The sequence below is a fragment of the Ornithodoros turicata genome, chromosome 1, assembly GCF_037126465.1.
Source record: "Ornithodoros turicata isolate Travis chromosome 1, ASM3712646v1, whole genome shotgun sequence".
NCBI lineage: Eukaryota > Metazoa > Arthropoda > Arachnida > Ixodida > Argasidae > Ornithodoros > Ornithodoros turicata.
In genome coordinates, this window is record NC_088201.1 from 43058272 (window position 1) to 43072457 (window position 14186).

At 45.4% G+C, this 14186-nt stretch overlaps 1 long non-coding RNA gene across 1 annotated transcript in view; it reads left to right on the forward strand.

The window, feature by feature from the left end:
* LOC135378111 (uncharacterized) overlaps window positions 1–14186 on the forward strand; it is a 149337-nt gene that overhangs the window by 121842 nt on the left and 13309 nt on the right. Inside the window, exon 2 of the long non-coding RNA XR_010418272.1 lies at window positions 2816–2867. This is a non-coding gene — a long non-coding RNA (uncharacterized LOC135378111). The remainder of the gene's footprint in view (window positions 1–2815; window positions 2868–14186) is intronic.

Genomic DNA, 14186 nt, shown 5'->3' on the forward strand with positions numbered 1-14186 from the left:
GAACAAAGCGATCTTGAAAAAAGCCGATTACCGGCTAATTAATCGATTCATCGTAATAATCTCATTATTATTTGAAAAATTACTCGTCCCAAAGTATAAGCGAGTACTTAAAAAGGTAATATATTACATATAATGCATAGCGCTATGTGGAACTGTGCTGCCGGTGTAGAACCGCTCTTTTGGAGACACCGCTAATTAAGTACGAGAGCGTTCGGTGAATGCTAGACGTTTCGACCGAGAAATCATTATTTTCGTTAATATTGTTCAATGTGACCTGACATATTTAATATTCAATACTCTCGTGTAATTCCTAGCTCGCAAATATCCCGCTGTGTAACGGTACGTTCAGCATTATTTGTACAGTTCCACACGGTCTGCGCCAACCACTGCACCGAATGATATATTTAAGGGTTCTGATTTTAGGAGAATGCGGGTCGTACGCCTTTTGTGACAATTAACAAAACTACATAGGTATCACCAAAAGTCGTACGCCGCCCGTTTGCCACAAATCACGGGATGATGGGTCACTAGCAGCGTGTTATGCGGTGAAGTTCTGTCTTCAGAGTGCATGCACGGCCTACGAATCATGCATTCTAAAATCGGCAGAATCGCATACGCCTTGCAGGATTCCTCCATTAGAGAGCTGTTTGTCTGCCCAACCCGTGGGAGGGATTTGTTGGACGCTGAGGAGGAGGAGCAGGCGATAAAGAAGGGTGAGGCATTTGCTAGGCAACTTTATGCTAGGGTAACGGCACTTTCTCTCTAAAAAAACAGAACTTCCTCGCCCACCATCATTCCGAATGACATCGTTCTTTTACCTGATTTGTCGAAAAGGGGAGCCGTACGCCTTATGTAACACTTATGCTGTTATGTTAAGTGTCACAAAAAGGCGTACTCCCCGTGCTCTCCTCAAATCAGGTGTGATAACGATATCATTCTGTGCAACGATTCGTCTTCACCACATAACACGCTCCTAGCCGACCAATTTCTAATAATATTATCGCCAATTTGTAGAAAACAAGAGGAGGCGCTTGTCTTGGACATGCATCATGTGTCCAAGATCGACACCTCCTCCCATTTTCAACAAACCAGGAAACAGAATGATATCATTCGGAATGGTGGTTGGGTGGTGGTTGGCTAGGAGGGTGGTATGTGGTCAAGTTCTGTGGCGAGCCCTTTCACCATCACCACCACCATCTGTTTTAACAGCCTGGCTTTTCCTCAGACGCTTTCAGATATACAGGGTGTCCCACCGAAAAAGGACCAGGGGCTAAAGAAAAAACGGAGTGCTGGACACAAATGGAACCAACTGTACGTGCTTGGCAGTTATGTGGTCTATCCAAAAATATTTTTTTCATCGCCCCTTGTTAATTAATTAGCGGTTATTTATTTTCTAACTTTTGAATTATAGAAGCTACGAAGTTGTTCCAATGAGAACATCTGATCTCTTCGGTCGCCTGATACCAAAGCCGTTTTCAGAACAAAAATCCGTTCAATAGATCGTCCGAAACAAAATCGTGAAGGAACACAATGTTTTTTTTTTTTTATTTTCTTCAATGCGCACCTTCAAAGACACGTCTTTCCTTCACCCCCAGTGTGAGAGAGTGAAAGAGCACAGTGCCACCTCATGCGTCGCAGATGAGTTTTAACTTGCGGAAACAAAACAAATGTATCGGGTGACTCCATCGCAACTGCCCTTATCTTGGGTTGCATTTTCTGTTTTCTTTTAATCTTTTTCCAGGACGCAAGAGGCGATAGTGTGCTCTTTCATCGCCTCGTTTTGGGGGTGAAGGAAATACACGTCTCTAGAGATGCGCAATGAACAAAGAAAAAAATGGTGTTCCTTCACGAATTTTTTACGAACGATCTACCGAACGGATTTTTGTTCTGAAAACGGCTTTGGTATCAGGCGACCGAAGAGATCAGATGTCCTCAATTGGAACAACTTCGTAGCTTTTATAATTAAAAAGTTAGAAAATTAATTACCGCTAATTAATTAACAAGGGGCGATGAAAAAATTTTTTTTTGGATAGACCACACAACTGTCAAACACGTACAGTTTGTTCCATTTGTGTCCAGCACTCCGTTTTTCCTTTAGCCCCTGGTCCTTTTTCGGTGGGACACCCTGTATATGTCGGCACAGTTCCCTTAGAAGTCAGCTCAGGACGCACATTCCCCAGGCCGTTAGTCGTGACGTTGCCCATCTCTGCGAGGCCGACAACGGCGAGACCTTTCATCACCACCTGTTTTAACAGGCCCACATGAGTGAGGCCAACAAGAGTCCGTGCAAGAGAAAGCCGGTCTCGTCACCACCACCACCATCTCTGTTTTAACAGTGTAGATACAGAAAGCTTGGTGCCTTCTCTCACTCCTTCGCCACGTCGACATTAGAGTCGCGACGTCGTTTTCTTCAGCCAATCGCGGCAGACGATTTCAAATACAGGATTTCTGTGGGTACCGGCGGCTACCCATGCGCCTATGATGGCTCGTCTCCAAAGCTATACGGCCAGCGAGAAAGCACGTCGTGATCGGTGGACTCTGAAGGACTACGTCACGTCATTTAAGGGACCAGGCTTTGCGCAATGCGCGCAATGAGAAACGATAAAAAAGACTCTCTGCCAAGCAAACACAACTTCACGGCGCAGTGTAACAACTTCGCAGAGCTTTTTTTTTTTCTTTTTTTTTTTGCATATAAGTGTATTAGAGAGTGTAAAAGTAGCAGATAGCGTTTGTAACTTTCAAATGCTCGCTGTAGAAGGAAGCAAAATCTCCTGAAGTTTCGTCGTCGTACTCAAACGTGATACGTCCTTTTCAGAGCCGACGTTTCGTAGAAGGATGAAGTGTTCAACCTGTGAGCAGCACACCAGGTGGGTACCATATAGTCAACGTCTAATCCTCTTTAATCCTATTACAACATGACCATATTAGTTTCAGTAACAAAGAATGATGCGTACAATTCACGAAGGTCCCCCGGCTGAATAATTCGTAAACAGGTAGCGCTATCGAAAGCTTTCTTTTCAGTGAGCATCCCTGAGACATCGCCCAAGAAGTGAGCAGTGAGCGGCTCATTTGCATACGCTCATTAATTAAATAAAATTCCTAACCTTTAAATTTCACTTCGGACGCTTCCGGAACCTCAAGAGAAAAATATTCCAGCAAAAAGAAAAAAAAAAAAAAGAACACGTGGGCACTAGTGATTTTTTGAGTAATTAATTGGTTTCGGTTTACATACTTCCTGCTCGGAACAGCGTACCAATGTGCTCTTTCGCTGAGCTATCCGGCTCCGAATTACGTGTTCATCCGCCTGGTCTACACGCGGGGGTAGCGGAAGATAAGGAACAGCCGCAAGAGACGCTTCTTTATCGGATTGGTAGGCAGCGCTCGCTGTGCTGTCGTTCGGTAGGTGAGGTTGCGTGCCTTTATCGTGATGATGACGAATCCACCGCGAGCGTTGTGTACTAGTCGTTTAGAGAAGGAGAATGGAATGGATAAGGAGAGTGGAGGAGAGTAGCCGGATAGCCGAGCGAAAGAGCGCATTGATACGCTGCGCCGCGCAAGGAATATGTAAACTGAAACCAGTTAATTACTCGAAAAATCACCAAGTGTCGACGTGTTCTTTTTCTTTTCTTTTTTTGTGTGTGTGTGTGTGCTGGAATATTTTTTGCTTGAGATTCCGATCGGTAAAACAGAAGTTCCGAAAGCGTACGAAGTGAAATTTAAAAGTTAGGAATTTTATTTACTTAATGAGTCGCTCGCGGCTCAGTTCTGGGCCGATGTTTCAGGGATGCTCACTGAAGAGAAAGATTTTCGATAGCGCTACCTGTTTACGAATTATTCAGCCGGGGGACCTTCGTGAAACACCCCGTATATTTTTGCTGTTTCACTATTTCTCTGTTTCCACTAATTCGTGTGAATTGCCGAAGCAATAATATTTACATATCATATGCAATACAGAGGCAGAACACGAGTGCAGCCTCCATGAAGCGAAAGTATGGGTCGGTATAGGAAGCGTTGTTGTTTGGACGGATGGGTAAATTAGGAGCTGCGGAGATCGCGGGATAAATTATATATCGCCTGCAGGTAGAGTGGCAGAGCACGTGTGACCGTCAAGAGGGAGGGAAAAGTTATGTAATTCCATGGATTTCATCGTTTCTTTTCGCTGTGCTCTCTAAAAAGGGAACTTCACTGCACAACGCGCCTTCAGCCGACCGTGGAGTTGAGTTGAAAGAGAGAAGAAAAAAATGGAAAAAGGCACTCATTACGACAACCGGCTACTCCAGATCAAATAGAAAAACAAAAATGGCTAACTACAATAAGAACAATGAATGACAGAGACAGTCAGTCACACACACACAAACTGTCCACATAGATTGTCCACATGCACAGCCAGTCGCACTGTTTCCACTAACTTGGAGTCTGCGAAATATCGCATAAATGCCGACCATTATTCCGCATGATGTCCTTCGTTCCTGATATGTCCAAGAGGGGAGACGTGCGTCTTTTTGAGACCCTTTGCGTTTATGTTTATGCGCCCCATTTTCTTCTTGATATGTAGAATGATAACGGCACCGTTGCTTGCAGTGGTTAGACTTGTGTGTGCTATGTGCTGTGTTTCTCATACTTTATTTATTTATTTCCAATATTGTTAGTCCACGCAGAGGGACCGTTACAGGAGGTTGAAAACTATAACATGCTCATTACAAAAGTTCGCTCTTCACACTTACAAGTGATCAGCACAAAGAATATTCGTATTGCACACGCACAACTCTCAATAGGCAATAACTCAATATCAACGTTCAAGTTGTGGGAAAAACACCGTCCCGGCCTTGGCCGGCCGACAGTCCCACTCTCGGGGCTTCTCCGAGTCAGTCGCCCTCCGGAAGAATTACACAAGAATTATTAAGCAGCAAAGAAGGTTTATTGGTGACCTCACCATGCCCGCGGCCAGCTCCTCCTCAACGTCGCACAGCAAACCTCACCGGAACCGTTCCGGCCGTGGCTCCCGAGGGGATTCCCCCAAAACACACCCGTTGTGGGCCTTTTTATCCTCTGGTCCTCCGCCTCCGCGCCCTCTTGCGAATACACGTGCGAATGCACGCGACGACCTCCGGAATCTTGACAGCGCGGTTATCAAGTTCTTGCGCTGCACTGCGCTGCGGCCTCAAAGGCTTTGATGAGTCCCTACAAAGTGTAACAAGTACGTTGTGGCCACGACAACGGAGAACTACGATGTACATCCCAACTGATTTAAATTATCAACCAAACTGGTAATGTCCTCTGTGCGTATCTCTGTGCAAGCAGCGAAATGTGCCGAAAGAGGCGTGTGAGGATGACTGGCAGGTGTCCGTCCAGAATATAGGGCGCTTTCAATTTTTTTTAAAGAAGAATTTCATTCGGACGCTTTCAATTTTGTCATTAGCTTACCCGACTTGGCAGTCATTAGTAATAAGGTTGCTTGGGCTGCGGGGTGGCTAATTAACGTAGTTATTTTCATTAACTTTTTAATTAGATTCTTTCAGGGAAATGTGAGATAGCAGATCTGGAGGCTGTCATTTTTTAAAGCGGCTCTGTTTCCTTAAAATCCTAAGACGCGCATGCGCAGTGAGATATCCTTCGCAAAGTTTTGCTATGCAAATGAGCCGAAAGAGCTGATCTGCCGGGCAGATAAACCGGTTTGCGCCCGACTTCACATGGAACTGTGCCGACGCACGATCCCCCCCCCCCCCCGATAGTCGTGAAGTTGCCCGCATGAGTGTGGCCGACTACGGCAAGCAGTTCCATCACCACCCAGATCAGCTCCTGGAGGCCAAGGTCGAGTCTTTGCCTTCTTCTCATGTGCGTGATATCGGTTTAGGCTCAGTTGCATAGTAGCATTTAGCAATATATAGCTCAATGTGCTTGTGACTTTCAGGATTTTAAAGACACAGAGTCGCTTTCAATAATGACTGCCTCCAATTCTGCTATCTAACATTTCCCTGCAAGCATCTAATTAAAAAGGTAATTAAAACTATCTCTGTTAATTAGCCACCTCACTGCACAAGCAACTTTATTCCTAATGGCCGCCAAGCCAAGCGAGCTAATGACAAAATAAAGAGTGTCCTAATGCTTTTTTTGTTGTTGAAAATTTTAAAGAAAAATTGAAAACAAAACCTGTATACAGGGTGTCCCAACGAAAAAGGGCCAGGGGCTAAAGAAAAAACAGAGTGCTCTACACAAATGGATCCAACTGCACGTGCTTGGCAGTTGTGTGGTCTATCCAAAAATAGTTTTCATCGCCCCTAGTCAATTAATTAGCGATAATTAATTTTCTAACTTTTTAATTATCGGTTTTAGCTCTCAGATGTCAATGAGGAAGTTGTAGTACATGTCGAAAAAGACACAACTGTTGTGGTTCGAGGTCGCTATGGCTTGTGGTTTCGTTTTTTCCCGGGTTTCTGATGCCGGGCGGACCGCAGATCGCTGCCTACAATCCGGCACCTGCGCGCGACGATTCCAGCGCCCTCCGGCGTACATTGACCTTGAGATTAGCGCTTGGAGACCATCCTTGGGCCACGTCATACAAGAGGAAGATATTTAACCTGTTTCACGGCACACCTATCAGAGTGCACTGCAATCGTCGCGCGCGGGCGCCGAATTACGGGGAGCGCTCTGTGGTGCGCGCGACTTCTGAAACAAATTTTTAAACCCGGGAAAAAACGAAACCACAAGCCATAGCAAGCTCGAACCACTTCAGTTGCGTCTTTTTCGACATGTACTACAACTTCCTGATTGACATCCGAGAGCTAAAACCGATAATTAAAAAGTTTGAAAATTAATTACCGCTAATTAATTGACAAGGGGCGATGAAAAAATATTTTTGGATAGACTACACAACTGCCAAGCACGTGCACTTGGTTCCATTTGCGTAGAGCACTCAGTTTTTTCTTTAGCCCCTGGCCCTTTTTCGGTGGGACACCCTGTATATATATGCATGTACATCAGGACACGAACATCGCTCACAGCTGGGCAGAAGAATATTGTGATTACGAGGGAAACAGCCGCGCAAGCAAAAACACATGCACTCTAAGTGAATGGAGGAATCCCTAGAGATCCAGCCGCTGCCTTCTACAAGAGCCAGTGACAGAAAGAGATTGCATGGCCGCTGCTGCATGAAGGACACCGGGTGGACCAACGGCGGAGAAACTTCACTGACGATCATTAATTGTGTTTCTAGGTGTACGACGCATCTGTTTGTAAAGTGACAGTACTGGGGGGTACAAGAGGCGGATACATCTTCCCTGGGCATTAGCTCTACACCGGTTACGCTACAACACACACCGGATAATAGTACTAAGAACAATACTAAAAGAAGAAGCCTATCTCTGACGCCCCTGCATGAACGGTATCCAAAGAAGACACTGCATGTATATAAGATACCTGAAAGTTGTTGCGACAACACTTATCAAGGACGTCATGAAAAATATTTCAAGGCTACCAGTCACATCTCAAAGGCCTATAGGTGGTCCTTTGTGGATCCTATGCAGCTTTCCACAGAAACGTCATGAACAATCTCGGGAAAACAATTGGATCTGATGTCTCTGCAAGCTAAACCAAGGTCTACCAAATTTTTATTGCCACTATCTGGGGCACTAGAAAGCTCATAAACGCAACGTACAGGGGAGGCAACCACAGCTTGAGAAGCCTGCATGTGTACCTGACTAAACTGTTCAACCACCTGAGTGTAAAACAGAAGAGAACCAGTCACATGATGCATATTACCAAGCCCCCGCCAGGGGCAATAGTGTCCTGATGAAATGGGCCGAGTCGATGCAAAGCAAAAAGTATGTGCCAGGGTATTAGGTATCTTCATGACACCTGAAAAGTACACGAATGGCTCGGTTGGTGAATTATAGACCGCCTAACGAGCGCGGAGTCCCAGAAAACCGTGGCGATGACCATACCCGCAGACGGGGTGCTTCGGAACTTCTTGGGAGCTGGCGAGCCCGGATGCTTCCACTGTTTTGATGCGCGTTTAGACTCACAAGTGAAATGGTGCACCCACGTTTCATCGCACGTGATGATCCGATCAAGGAACGTCTGTCCTTCAGTGTCGAAACGATACCTTAGCTCTTGCGAGATTTCCAGTCTTCTCTGCCAGTCAAACACGGAGAGCTGCCTCGGGACCCAACGGGCACTAACTTTCCGTAACTGGAGGTGTTCATGAAAGATAGTGTTCAACGTTCCCACAGAAAGGTCCGTCTTTCGAGCCAGTTCGAGACATGTTATCCGTTGGTCCTTGAGGATCAGGCGCTCCACAAGTTGGATGTTCTCAGGAACTCTGACACTGGGTTCTGAGCCGCCCCGGCCGGGATCGTCCTGCACTGATGTACGGCCGTCTCGGAATCGTTTGCACCACTCAAACGCTTTGCTGCGGCTAAGTGTATCGTGGCCATACTGAGCCTGAAGTCTTCTGTGAATTTCAGATGACTGTACGCTTTCCTTCACGAGAAACTTCACGACGATTCGGTGTTCGATGTGCGCGCTCACCTCGTTGTCGGCCATCTTGTCCAGCACGTGTCTTCTGTTTTGCACAAACTTTGGACCACCACGTGGTCAGCGCGGAGGCCTCTCGCGTGTGAAAATGACGAAAAAGAAGTAGAGCGAGCCATTTGTACACTCAGGAGACAGAAAGTCCCGGTTTGACTTGAACACCCCTCGTAGACCAGGGAAATATGACATGCCTCCGCATAGACCTTCATCAAAACCAACGCGAGCTCATCATTGGCAGGGATTTACTGTTCGCAGTGTTAGGCGCCAGAAACACGAGAATACGATTTGAAGATGCACAACGCTTCGCGCAGACTATCATTATCATAAAAAAAAGGAAAAACAAAAGAAAGCTAAACACGTCACGTCATCGGCGTAAGCCGACACAACAGCACTGTAGTATTGTGTGTGAACCGGTAGACCGGTTCTGGGTAGAGGGAAACCGGGAATGCCAGGAGAAGCTTGCAGTTTCCGCAACAAAGGGCCCACACAGCAACGAATAGAAGTTCATATGCAACCCCAACGCGCAAAAGAAGTGCGACTGGAAAATGTTTGGTTTCATCACCCTTAGCAATTAGATCACTATCATGTCATATTATACGCGCTTACAGCCAAACCGGATTATTGTGTTGCACTGGCAACCAGGGTAGAGCAAGATGGCAGAATAAAGAATGGAGCGTGGGGCGTGAACCTGTCAGTGTGAGCCTTCCATTACCTGTTCCACAACACAGCAACTGGCGATTAGTGCGAACTCCTTGGGGCAAATGCAACTGCTGTGTGCAACATCTCGCAGAGGACTGATGTCACCAAGCCACTGAGTCCTGAGGTACTACTGAGAACACAAAAGGTGAGCAACGAGCATTCAACATGGCGGTCGTACCCGCTGCCTTATCGGCCTTTCCTCCGTTTTGCCTTCCTTCGGATCACATTACACTCTAAGAAGAAAAAAAAAAGTGGAACTTTCTACCCGTGTGGGTAGAACTGCGTTGCAACCAGAATTGTACTCAAATGAGTAGAACTGTAAGGGTATAAACGATTCTACTGGTATGAGCAGAATTGGTAGTGCATCAGTTGTACTCAAAACAGTTCAACTGTTATTACAATATAATTATATATACTGTTTGAGGAAATGTGGCTGTCGGCATCCAAGCGCGAATCCATCCATCCAAAGCACTGCAGCTTCAGCCGCTAGGGCTACCTAGCGGCTAGTAGGCGGCGTGCTATTATGTTACACGTGCCGCAGGATACGGCTGCAGATAATTTAGACCACCTTGTGTTGTTTTGACGTATTCCGGAAATCTCCGACGCACGGCGCTGGGAGGAATGTTACCATCCCACACTGCTACCAATCAATCAATTCAATTTATTGAGTCCCATACAGGCCTTACATGGGAGGAGTGGGTTACAGGAAGTGAGGAAAAAGATAATACATAGAGAAAAAAAAAGCAGTAAAACAGCAACAACAAATGGAAACAACAACAACAACGCTATACAAGTAGGTTACACAAGGTATCATAAATGAAGCAAGTTTTATTAACTTGAGATAGAATTACGAAATTGAGACGGGTCAGTTATGGTAAGGATGTGGGGCGGGAGGTTATTCCAATCTACGGCACTCTTGGGGGGAAAAGGAATTTGAAAAGGATTGAGTGTTACATTTTAAGCGGGCGACTTTGAGTTCGCGAGGTCGATGCGAGATGATATTCTGTGAGGAGGATTGATATAGGATGACCTGATGGCAGGAGAATGGTAGAACTTGTGTAACAGTGATAAGCGTGCGGTCCTCCTACGGACGTGCAGTTCGGCCTGGTTGATGTGTTTTTTTTTAATGAAGATATACTTGTATATGGTGAGTAGTTACTAGTGATGAACCTGGTTGCGCGGTTTTGAACGGCTTCGAGGTCGCGCACAAGGTAAGCAGTAGATGGATCCCATACGGCAGAGGCATACTCCAGCTGAGGCCGGACTAATGTGATGTAAGCCAGGTGTTTAATATTAGGGGGAGCAGACGAGAGATGCCGTTTCAAATATCCTAAGGTGCGGTTAGTTTTGTTAACGATGGAACTTACGTGGATGTTCCAAGAAAGATCGTTTTGCAAATTAACACCCAGATACTTATATGATGTAGCGGACGAAATTACAGAACCATTAAGGAAGTAAGAGCGGTTGAATTTTGGAGTTTTCCTACAAAATGGGACGTGGCAACATTTATCAATATTGAGTGACATTAGCCACTTACTGCACCACTGATCGATGAGGGTGAGGTCATCTTGAAGGATGAGATGGTCCCGGCGGCCGGGTTTGAACCAGTGATCTAGAGCTTCGCAAGCCAACACGTTACCGACTGAGCTACCGAGGCCTTCCTTTTGTATTTTTTTGCTCAAAAAGAAGAAACAACCGAAGCTGTCGTTGTACCTGTACCCTCCCACGCAAACTGCAGCCTTGCTTGATAAGTGATGAGAGGACTGAGGAAAGGGAGGCTCCCGCTTATAGCCAGAGCGGAGAACGGGCGCGCCGGTTCAATGCGGCCCGTACAAATACTGTTGTTCTACCCGCATGGATAGGAAATTCTACCTTTTTTCTAAGAGTGTACTATTAGGGACTGTCAGGAGTGTGGAAGAAGGGCTCCAGCGCCGAATGGTCATGTGACCAAGGAAGAAAAGGTCCCACGAGCCGCAACGACGGCCGCAACAGCAGTCTGGTGCGTGGCACCAAAGAACAAGGAGCTCGAGACTTGATGCCTTCTAGTCATGAAAGGTTTATTATGGCTGGAACGAACCTGGATTCTTGACTGGCGCAGTCGACAGGATAAACCGATAGGATAGTGCGCAAGATAAACGGATAGGATAGTGCGCTGGATAAACCAATTTGAAAATCTACTCGTTAGGTACATCCAGAACTCAATCCTCCGAAGCAGAAACACGACCCGATGCAGCCTCCCCAGCGGATGTCTATGCCGCTGCTAAGAAGAAGCTCCACGATCACTTCACGCCTAAAGTAAACAATGACTGAAGTAAAGAACGACACAACAAGGTCAGAGCATCGATTCGTATACGCGTCTGTGTACAATGGTACACAGAGTGGTTCGGAACTGTTCGTTCGCAAACACTGAAGGAGAAATAAAATCTCAAATTGTACTCTACAAACGTCTACCAAACTGAGACGCTTCGCACTACAGACGGATGCAACACTTGACCAGCTTGTGACACAGGGTCGCGCACGACAACTCGACGAGTTAGACATTGAAGCATCCATGCCCACGGATGTGCACCGTCTTACATGCGAAAAGTTTCAACGTAGCAACGCATCACGGGGACCTCAACGAGCACCCGTCAGGACAAGCAGTGTTTCAACTGTGGTGGTGTTTGGCTTCACAAAGGCGGGAAACAAGCTTGTCGAGCACGAAATGCAACATGCAATGTGTGTGAGAAACATGGTCATTTTGCAGCCGTGTGCCTCAGTAAAAACAACACAAGCGAAGACTCAAATGCTGTCCACGAAATTACAAACGAGAGTGCAGACAGCGAGTCTAGTGATGAAACCTTTGTACTGTTCCCGAAAAGGTCTAAATCCCCGAGGTTGACAGTCAGATCCTCAACCTACGCTCAGCAACGACGGTGAGGCAAAGGTGGAAGGGATGGCGCGTGGAGTGAGGTAGAGCAGCAGCAGCACGAGAGAGAACGACGGTTGAACAGTTGGAACTTGGATGGCAAGGTGGAAGGAATAAACCGCTGAGACTTCCGACTCTGTTGTCTGTTTACAGAGTTGGAATCGGTTTAACTGTGACCCTCACTGTTTTCAACAAAGTATTTGAAATTCATCATAGACACTGGTGCTATACGGTGAACATAATTACCATTGATGAGCTTCCTTTGCTAGGAAAGGTCTGGGCATAATTCTCTTACCAGAATTCGGTGGTGGAAGATACTATCCTTGTCACAAGGACACTTAGCGAGTCATTGCTTTGTTTTCGGTTGGCTGAAGCACTAGGACTGATATCTATTGCTTACAACGTAGCGACGAAAAAGGCAGACGTTGTTAGCAAGCACCCCCAACTGTTCACTGGGCCTGGGAAGTTAAATAGATTTGAAGTTCAGCTTCATATACACCCTTCAGTTCCATCAGTGGCACAGAAAGCGCGTACTCTTCCATTTCGCATTCGTGAAACAGTAGAAAAGGAGATCGACAGGCTATTGCACCTAGATGTTATTGAAAAGGCCACGTACGTGTCCAACAACATGCGTGTCACCCATCGTCGTGGTTCCAAAGCCACGCGCACCTTGCCACGTACGTCGATGCATCGACATGCGCCGCCCCAACCAAGCAATTATTAGGGTGCCTCAATACTATTTTTTTTAGATTAGATAGATAGATAAGTGCTTTATTTAAACATTCTATACATTACAAATTATAAGCGGGACCGCTAGGCACGCCTGTAATGCGGTCCCCGTAAAAATTACAGTGATTACTAATGATCTGATACGCCTAGAAAAAAACACAACACTTTTTACAAGACAATGAAAAGAACAATAACAACAAAAAATGATCAGAAATAATTTTGCCGAGACAGTTTCAGCGTAAATACATAAACAGCAATAAGCGTTACAAGAAGGAATAAATAGAAGAAATCAATCACAGCAGATTCGACAACAGCCGTTTAAACATCTCGAAACTAGGTACTTCTCGTACCTGTGACGGAAGACTATTCCAATGCTTTCCCGCGATGTAACAGAATAACTGTAGACCATAATTCGTGCTGGGCTGGGGAAGCGTTACACAAAATTCACAATTTCTGAAGCAATACTGACTAGCAGCATAACTAACTGAAATTAATGATGAATTGACCATATTGTGCAAAAGTTTAAACAAAAGTAACAGACATTTGTATTTTACTAAGGAATAGATGTTTCTAATGCCCAGTAAGGCGAAACAAAATGTAACAGACTCATATGGGGGGAGTCCCATCATAATACGCAAGGCCTTCTTTTGCAAAAGAAATATTGGTTGAATACTTGTCTTGTAGGTAACCCCATATGCTTCCAGACAATACGAAATGTGACTATGAATAAGCGCATGATAGACTAACACAGAAACACTCAATGGCACCAGGTGTCTTAAACGAGCAAGTGCAAATAAGCCCTGTGAAATCTTCTTTCTCACATGGAGAATATGTGGAGACCAAGTGAGACAAGAATCTAAATGTACACCCAGGAATTTGACAGAGTCGACTTTCTGGAGTGTTGCATCACAACAAATAATATTCAAACTGTGATTTGCGATTTTCCTTTGCAGTGGATGAAAAATCATGTAACATGACTTGTAGAACGTGAAGAAAAACGATGTGCAAGTTTCCGGCGATGCAGAATCAAAAATAACAAAGACGGTTAAGAGCATCAGCTGTTTACTATATACATTAAAAACAAGACTTTCGTGAAGAAGTGCAGCCTACTGCACGAAAGTCTTGTTTTTAATGTATATAGTAAAGAGCTGATGCTCTTAACCGTCTTTGTTATTTTTGATAACATGACTTGGTTAGATTAATTTTTAGCTGATTTGCAGCAATCCATAGAGACAGTGTTTTAAGAACCAGGTTGGCCTTAGTAATAACCTCAGGTACAGTATTGCCTTCAACAAAAATGTTTGTGTCATCTGCGTACAAA